Raw genomic sequence first — 7,627 nt, 5'->3', positions numbered from 1 at the left:
AAAAAACAAAACAAAACAAAACAAAACATATGTTCTTGATTTTAGCTTCAATATAAATTAGCAATTTCCTCCCCAAATGTCTTTTATTAATTTTTCTTAGCTAACCAATAAAATTAATGTTTTGTTTCTCAAAAAAAAAAAGAAGAGTGAAGAACTATATTTTTGTAACTTTTTTTTGGCAGTGAGTGGTGAAATACTGACTGAAAGTTAGACAGTGTTAAAAACAGAAGTTCCATGTTCTAAAATTTTAGGTCACAGAGAAAAGTTAATAGCAGTATTAATCTTTTGACCTGTGTCAATTGAAATGGCTGATGATATGGACCCAATTCACCAGATTTTTGTTCCATGTTCATTGGTCAAGGGTGATTTCAGACAAGTTCCTCAGTCTTTGCCCTGAATTAAATCTCTACCCTTTATGTTTCTCCAGTTCTGTCCTACTCAGTAAAGAACCACACAACCCACACTCATAGTGAACAAAGCTATTATTTAATGGAATCTTTCCATTGTGAAACCAAATTATTTTAATTGGCTTAAAATATTACTAAATGCTGAAAGCCAAGTACATGACCTCCGGCCCTGCTAGTGTTTAAGATATCATACTCTTCATACTTTCTAGTGAACGTCTCAGGCCCATTTCTGAAGAAGGGCCAAATGTAAATAAATTCATAGTGTTTAGATCAGGGTTTTGCCAACGTATATTATGTCTCATATAAGCCTTTATTATATAACTTGTTTGTTGACATTCAGGGTGTGTCTAGAAAGTATATTTTTGATTTATCCTACTCACCTAGGCAGAGTGCCCTGGACATTAGAGGATCTGGTTTATACTTCATGGTTTATTTTTTGTGGTTGTATATTTCCTACATTTTGTTCATGTGCCCTTGTACTTCTTAGGAAAAGCTTGACAGCTCATTTTTATATATCAATAAATAAGTAAGTAATACATCATGGATCAAAGGCCACAGCAGCAGCACCGTAGAGAGAATTATATTGTCCTAGGCACTTATGTACTTATAATGATGATATCCTTGGACCCAAGGCCTAACACATTTTTCATTAGGACTATTAGATTCCATACAAGATCAACAATTACAAACACTCTAGTGAAGATGATTAAAATTCAACAGGCTTCTTTTATAGGCTTCAAAGTTTAGTATTCTCATATCTTCCTCTTTGGCCTGACTTCTTTCTGTATTTCAGAATTCCCTTGTTTGATTTCCAAAAATTACTCTGTTAATACCTCTTAAACCCAGGGGCATAATTGAAGAAGAATGAAACTTGGAATTCTCAAATCTTTAATGAGCCTCCTCGGAGCCAGGTCCAGTTTAGGAATTCCATCCAAGAGCAAGCATGCCTATCACTCTACATGCTCCAGGTCAAACTTTATAACCTGTAGTCCAAGAGGGGATTTATCTTCTGTAAAATCCACCAGGTTTCCTTTGGGAAGAAAAGAGCAGGTTTGAGAGGGGTACTCCTCAGAAGCTGTGATCTAGAACGTATCTCTGCGTTGGTGGATGTTCATCTCCTTAGTTAGCACTGTCTCCCACCCCAGTACAGCGCCTGGCATAGAGGAGGACTCACACATTATTTGTTGAATCTGTGATTGAATAAATATAATTTTCAAAGGCAGGTAGAAATCTTAAATCTTTAACTTAGACATATATCACCTACATTTCAAGGCAAAACAAAGGACGTTTTATGAATAAAGGAAAATAAAATATAGGGAGATGGGGAAAAAAAAGGAGAGACAAAGTGAAAAGCAGAGAAGAAACAAGATTATAGCACTTTCTTCTCATAACATGATTGAATATTTTGGTATAATAGTATGCTTAGTTATCTGTTAAATTGTCTTGTTTTGGCTTTTTCTTTCTGTTTTGTGTTCAATAGTACTGGGCAGATTTAAGCAAAATCATGGCCATCGATATTTGTCTTAAGAGCATTTTTATCCCTTTTATCATTTCATTCCCAAGTAATTAGAATAATAATGTCATCATCAATAAAGATATCTTACATGTTTAGAAGCACTGAAACCTCATGACTGCCCTGTAAAGTAAATTTCATGATTTCTTAAATTCTACAGATGAGGAGATTGAGATGAGGTAGTTTAAAGGTTAAGTTCTTTTGCCCACGGTCACACAGTATGCATGTAGCAGATTGGAACCTAGGTAGCCTTTCCCAACACCTTCTTTCTGGGTGTCCAGGATCCTTAATGCATCTTCGTGGTATGTACAACCCCATTACAGTGCTCACTCCTGCTGTGAAGCCTCAGGGGGCTTACAGTGTATCTGGGCTTTCCTAATCTTACACCCTTCAAAACTTGTCTTGTGTGCTTCAGAGCCCTGCACTGAGAAATAAATCCTTACCAATGGATTAAGAGCTGATAATGAGTTAATCTGTTGTCATTCCAAGATTTTTTTATATATTTAACAGAGGCGCCCTGAAGATTGTGCTTTGCCCAAAGGAGTTACTACAATATTGAGAAGTTTAGACAGTTGGTAGATCTTTGGGAGAGGGACACTAATTTAGACTAGGCTGACTTTTCAGTGCCCTTCACATCACACTAAAAAAGCAGACATCTTAGCATATGCTTTGGGAAGATGTGATGAGAGAGTAAGTGTTGCATGTTCCTTCCTTATTTATAAGTAATTCTAGTCAGGCTCATTCATATGTATGTACTCATTTCCCCTTTTGGCTATGAGAGCACCAGGGAAGTTTTTGCCTGTATCCTTTGGGGTTTCTTGGGAGAGGGCAGTTTGACACTGGTGAAGAGAGACTGCATTGCTCTTTTTGATTGACATTTGTGCTGATGCAGCAAGCAAACAAGCTTCTCTGTGGGGGTGTGTGTTCAGAATCAATTCAGAGTTCTGTTTTAGTGGTATTGTTTGTTGTGGTATATGTGTGTGGATGGAGAAAAGGAGAGAGAAGGGGGGAGAGTGGGGAGAGAGAGAAAGAGAAGAAGAGAGAGAGAGAAAGAATAAAACTGTGGATTTAACTAGAATTTAGTTACATCTGTACAGGCCTTTTTATGAGAACCCTCCTATATCCTACCTATGAGACCTTGGGCAAGATAACTTACCTCTCTGATACTCAGTTAGGAGAACTTCTCAGTCCGGACAGGCTGTAATTCTATGATTCAGTGATTTAAACCTTTGGCATTGGTAAACCTTTACTTCAAGGGCCTCACCAACTGTCTTAGGTTGAGTTCCCAAGAAGCAGACCCTGAGACAAAGATTCCTATGCAAGTGATTTTTTAAGGAAGTGTTATAGGGAAGAGCAGGAAATGGATGGGAAAGAGGACAGGAAAAGAAGCGAAGCAAAGATCTATCTTGGGCAGAGCCCGGCAGAATGTCTATCAGCCTTATCCACATGGGAGCTCTGGAGTGTTAGCTGTGCCTCAGGGTTGTCATGACAGGAGACAAGGGAGCTGGGTTTTCTGCCTCTGTCACTTGTTAAAGGCCACCTTGTCTCCCCGTTCATCTTCTCCCCAGTTCCCTGAAATTCTCATTTTTCTCAGGCATGCGTGCATGCATGCAAAGGGACTCTAGCAGACTGAGAACAGTTCTTTTGAAAAAGAGTAGGTGCTAGCTGTTAGAAGTAAAAGCATATTCAAAGGGGAATGGTGCACAAAAATGCTGGAATGAGATCTGAGAAGAGCTGGATGGAGCACCATTCTTCTTCATTCTACTATACATCATGAAAATGGTTAAGTTTGTGACATAGCTGTTATTGTCAACAGTCCGTTTACATAGAGAGAAAGATGGTAAATAGGACTCAGAAAGCAGCCGCTCTCTTTCCAAGACTCACCAGTGAGGCCAAATGCCATCGTCAAACAGAGTCAATTCTTATCCTCAAATCTGATTGCTAGCAAAATTTCAGGAGACATGGGAAAGGCATCAACCACGTCTGATGCAGTGTAGAATTTTGATTCCCTCCTAGGTCAGTATAACATTTTCCACATAAGGCAGAAATAGCCTTAGGACAAAAGTTGTCTGCTCTTGGGTTGTCTGGGTGGCTCAGTTGGTTAAGCATCTGACTCTTGATTTTGGCTCAGATCGTGGTCTTGGGGTCATGGGATTGAGCCCCCTATTGGGCTCTGTGCTCGGCGTGGAGCCTGCTTGCGATTCTCTCTCTCCCTCTGTCTCTGCCCCTCCCCGCCACTTGTTCTCTCTCACTTTCTCAAAATAAATAAATAAAATCTTAAAAAAAAAATTGTCTGCTCTTTGTGTATGATGTTCTGAATCTTATAAATGAGAATATTCTAAAAAGTAATCACATGAAGGGTGAAAAACTAAAAGGTAACTGGGGGAATCTATGCATATTCAAATATTCTTAAAAGCCAAGATATTTATGTTCAATTTTCAGGCAATGGTTTTATTCTCTTCTCAGACATACTTATTTTTTTTAATGAGTTACTCATTTCTTTCAAAACATCTACATACTTAAAATGTTTTCCTTATGAATCAATTTTTTATTTGACAGAAGTGAAGATACTTGTGCCCATAAAAAATGCCATGTGTTTTTGAAGTGTTAGAAAAAACAGCTCTTTGGCACTAAACAAAGCTGAGGCAGGAACTTAGGAGAGCAGCTGCAGAATGACAGAAAAAATGTAAGATAATGAGACATGTGAGAGAATGTATAATTTAATGTGGGGCTTGAAGCAAATGGCGGGAGGAGGAACATAAATGAGAAAACAGTTAAAAATAGTGACTAAAATGACTTTAAATCCAATAAAACATAAAATGAATCAATTAGTGCTTAAATGTTGGAGGAGGCATGATGCTATGAAAGAATCTGGAAAAGGCTGACAGATTTTTCGTCTATGAATTTAAATTCATAGGACCAACAATTTCTCTGCCTAGAGAGATTTATCTGCTGTTTTTTTCTTCTTATACTCGTTGACAAAATGACTTCCTTTCTTTTCCACTTTCTGAGATGTGAATCAATCTGTTATAGAAGCCTCGGTTTTTAGTTTTCTGAAAACATTCCACAAGATGTATGGAAAAATGTGTTCAAGTTTTAGAAAATTCTTGGAACTCCTGCAAAACTGTGGCTCTCCCTGCATATGGATATTAGAGGTACTTCTTAGTTGTTGACCAGAGTTGGCTCTGGCCCCAATTCTGGGGAATGATGGCAAGTACCATGTGGCTCCCTATGATGCCGGTTTACTTCTTCCTTGTTTTTAATGATATTGTCCATGAGCCTGTGTATTAGATCCTGAAACAAGAATGTCCAGAGTCTTTGCAGTGAGTGTGTATTCCATGGGAAATTATGGGAAGCTTTTAAGACCCTGAAAGCTTTTACAAACAGGCTGGCTATCTGTCTTCCTGGAATGGTTTACCTAAAACTTGTGTTCATGGAAGTAAAGACCTGGAAGATTTCTGGAAACCCTTCCTGTTTCTAGGAAAATAGTGTGTTCTTCATAACAAGTACTCACTCAGTGCTAGTTGGATACATGAAGGGATAAAATAATAGGAAATTAAGGTTCACAGGTTATGCCAACAAAATGACAAATTTTCACCTTAGAATTGGGGGACAGTAAGAAATCTTTTATTTTTAACTAAAGTCCAGTCTAACAAACATCATTCTTATAACTTAGGTTTTTACATTTTCAAAAATCCAACCATTGATTCATCTTATTTTTTTTTACTTCATCAACCCTAGGTTTTATTTATTTTTTAATTAATTAATCAATTAATTTTTATTATTATGTTCAATTGGCCAGCATATAGTACATCATTAGTTTTTGATGTAGTGTTCAATGATTCATTAGTTGCATATAACACCTAGTGCTCATCACCACACGTGCCTTCCTTAATACTCATCACCTGGTTACCCCATCCCCCCACCCCCCTCCTTTCTGTAACCCTCAGTTTGGTTCTAGATGTGTGCTTCTAATGGGTTGGTTTTCTAGTTTTTCTCCAATTTTCCTCCATATCCATATCAATGGTATGTGTAACAATCAACTTAGCACTGAGGAAACATGGTAGATAACATGTTTCTTTCTAAGAGCTTTGAAATTTCCCCCCTATTATCTTATTCATTGCAAGAATATACTTTGTGGAGAAATCTGTATCAGAATTTTGTGACCAGCTATGGTTTTCTACTCCTATCCATTTACATTAAGGTAGTATTTCTAAAAAATGGTCTATGAACCCACTGCCTCAGAATCACCTTGAATACTTGTAAAAATCCAGATTTCCTGGACTCCACACAAACCAATGAAATAGAATTCTAGGGCATGGGCTATGAAATCTGCATTTTTCCAAGATCCCAATGTAATTCTTGTGAAAAGTTGAGAACCACCAGCCTAAAGTGTAGAGGGTACCCCAGGCAAAATTGTGCAGTAGGTTTTGTCTTCAGGGATGTTTGGCTACTCTTCCATGTTCCTTCCCTGTCTTCAGCACCTCTGATTGTTATGTCAGTTCTCCCAAATATATTTTACAATGAATTTATACTAATATGTGAATGATATGATTTGTAGCCTATTCTAGATTGTGTATTTTAAAAATAAGACTGCTAAGGATAGTAAGCTAGGCCTAAAAATGACTGGTTCTCTAATGGTGGATTTTTAGCCACTGTTAACAAAAGAATTATTTGGGGCGGGGGATGGGCAACCTCCCCAGCAACCATCACATCACTAAGGCAACCTTCAACCATTCACCTACTCACCAGATGGCCCTTCTAAAGTCACTTAGTTCAAGGTCCCAGGAAGCAGGAGTCTGAATAGGGTTGAGGCAAAGCTCATAGCAATCTTTTGTTTCCCACTATCCCTTTAAAAGTATTTAATTTGGGAAAATTCTTGCCCTATCCCAGATGAAAACTTGTGCAGTTTCATGACATTCTGGTCCTTTAAAGTAAAAAAATGCAGTCTCAATGGAGTCATTCACAGCATCTAGTTTCATGTAATAATCAAAATTTTCAACTTGATTTAAAACTGAATCTTCCCTTTTCCCCAGCTAGGTTTTGCCTTGGACAGTCTGCTCACAATGGCCTTTCTCTTTTTTCCCCATCTGGTGTTTCTCATTTTCTCTTAGCTTGATAACTACTATTTCTTATCCTGCCAGGACTGAACTAAGGGGACACTGGAGGGGTAAGAGGGATAGGAACGTTCTTACTGGATTGGTACTATCTCAGGATGGTTTGACATTCTGAACTATAGAAAACCTCAGTCAGTTCTTCAGAAACTGCCATTGGGCACATTTGATTGCACGTCTTGTGATATGGATGATATATTTTTCTCAAGTTGTCTGTTCCCTCCTCAGACCATGGTATTCTTCCCCCCCTTCATTCCTTCCTTTCTGCCTTTCTTTTCTCCTTCCATCTTTTCTTTTACTTTTTTCTTTGTTTGATCACTCCACACAGATGTGCTTACCCCAAAGTGATCCTTTTAAGCAGTATTTTAAATGGTTTCAAATAAAATCAAATGCTCCCTTCTTTTTGTGTTAACACACATGGCTCTTTTTCCTTAATAAATCCTGGAAACAGGCAGCTACAGTACAGCTGCAGGCTCTCCTTTGCGTTGTACTTGTTAGCCAGCTGTTTCAGATACCTATTGCTGCGTAACAAACATCCCACACGGTGGCTTAAAATAGCAATGATTTATTATTTCTAATGGTTCTTTGAGTTG

This window comes from Leptonychotes weddellii, chromosome 7 (assembly GCF_054177405.1).
Source record: "Leptonychotes weddellii isolate Sample4059 chromosome 7, ASM5417740v2, whole genome shotgun sequence".
NCBI lineage: Eukaryota > Metazoa > Chordata > Mammalia > Carnivora > Phocidae > Leptonychotes > Leptonychotes weddellii.
This window is presented reverse-complemented; position numbering follows the sequence as displayed.